Genomic DNA, 1,794 nt, shown 5'->3' on the forward strand with positions numbered 1-1,794 from the left:
GAGTTGTGTTAATCTACACAGAGACGCGGGCTAGGCCAGGGGGTCTAGTGGAAGAAGGGAGGCAGGGAAGCCAGCTTAAAGTGTTTGCCAATTGGATGGCAAAGAAGAGATGAGGCACATTTCGAGGGCAGACTAAAGAAACTGGACTGTCAGAGGGACCAGCCAGGCTAGTGGTTTGAGAGAGGGCTGTGGGACTAGGGAGACTTTTGTTAAGTTGGGAGAGTCTTGATGGGGAGGATTCAAGAGGATCATCAGTAAATCAAGGAGGGATGAGAGAAACTATCATTGGGACTTCAGTTTATATTTCACTGATGACTAGTTTATGAGTCAGGGATCTCCAGAGAAGCAGAACCAATAAGGAGATGTGTGTGTGTGTGTGTGTGTGTGTGTGTGTGTGTGTGTATAAAGCAAGATTTATTATAAGAAATTGACTCACACGATTATGATTATGGAGGCTGACAACTTCTAAGATCTGCCAGTCAGATGGAGAACCCAAGAAAGCCAATGGTATAGTTCTAGTCTGAAAGCCAGGCTCAAGACTCAAGAAGAGTCAGTATTTCAGCTCAGATCCAAAGGCAGAGGGAAAAATTATATCCCAGTTCAAAGGCAGCCAGACAGGAGGAGTTCTTCCCTACTCGCTAGAAGGTCAACGTTTACATGCTACTCAGACCTTCAGCTGATTAGATGAGGCCAGCCCACATTGAGAATAGCAATCTGCTTTACTCAGTCTATCAATTCAAATATTAATCTCATCCAGAAACATCCTCACAGACACACCAAGGATAATGTTTGACCATGTCTGGAAACCTCATGGTCCAGTCAAGTTGACACATAAAATTAACCATCATGATAATTATGGTTGTAAATGTTTTTCTATGTTTCAGAGATATATACATTTATCCTCTGATGAGTTATAGGGTTTTTAGCCTTTGGCCATTATATTAACCACCAGTGATTTTCTTTATCAATTTACAGACATTAACATTTTGTCAGGACATATGTCAATAGGTTTTTTCAGTTTGACTTTTGCTTGGAGGATACATCTTGAAATACAGGCATGTAAACGTTTTGCAAGATACATCTGTCCATCATATTCCTTGGCAGTTCTATCCAAGGTCATGGATAAAACCTTTCTGTTCCAGAGATCAAGTAATTCTCTCTAATACTTCCTCCTAGCCTTTTATTGTTTTATTTTTTAACTTTCCACTGCTTCACCCATCCATATTTTATTTGTTGGACTCGAGAATGAGATGAAGACCTAAATTGACTGTTTTCCAAATAACCAGGTTTTACAGACAGCTTTACTGAATAATCCATCCCTCCTCTATTGATGTGTGATCCTTCATTTCCCACAAGCTCTTATTTGAGACTATATCTATTTCACCCCATCGATTTGTCCGTCTAGCCTTATGCCAGTAACATACTGGTTTTATTATTGTAGCTTTATAATGCATTTTAATACTTGGTAAGACATGCCTTTCTGCAAATTGATTTAGGTGTTCTCATCTTGTTTTTTTTTTCCTCTCTCACATGCACTTTAGAATCTGTTTTTATCCCTTTTTTGGCTTGTCATCACAGGGATGTGGCTTTGAAATCCATGGGGGGTGGTGTTTGTGAGGACACCTCCAACCAGCTCCACCTGCCCAAGGTCCCTCATTTAAGGTCTGCCCTCCCCAGTTGAGAGTAGATGGCATGTGGCTCACAGCCTCACCGGGAAACACAGGCTAGTGTGGCTGAGAAAGCTGGGGCAGACCTGTGTGTTCTTTCCCCCACTAGCTCAGTGTTTGTCCCAAA

This window comes from Bubalus bubalis, chromosome 14 (assembly GCF_019923935.1).
Source record: "Bubalus bubalis isolate 160015118507 breed Murrah chromosome 14, NDDB_SH_1, whole genome shotgun sequence".
Taxonomy (NCBI): domain Eukaryota; kingdom Metazoa; phylum Chordata; class Mammalia; order Artiodactyla; family Bovidae; genus Bubalus; species Bubalus bubalis.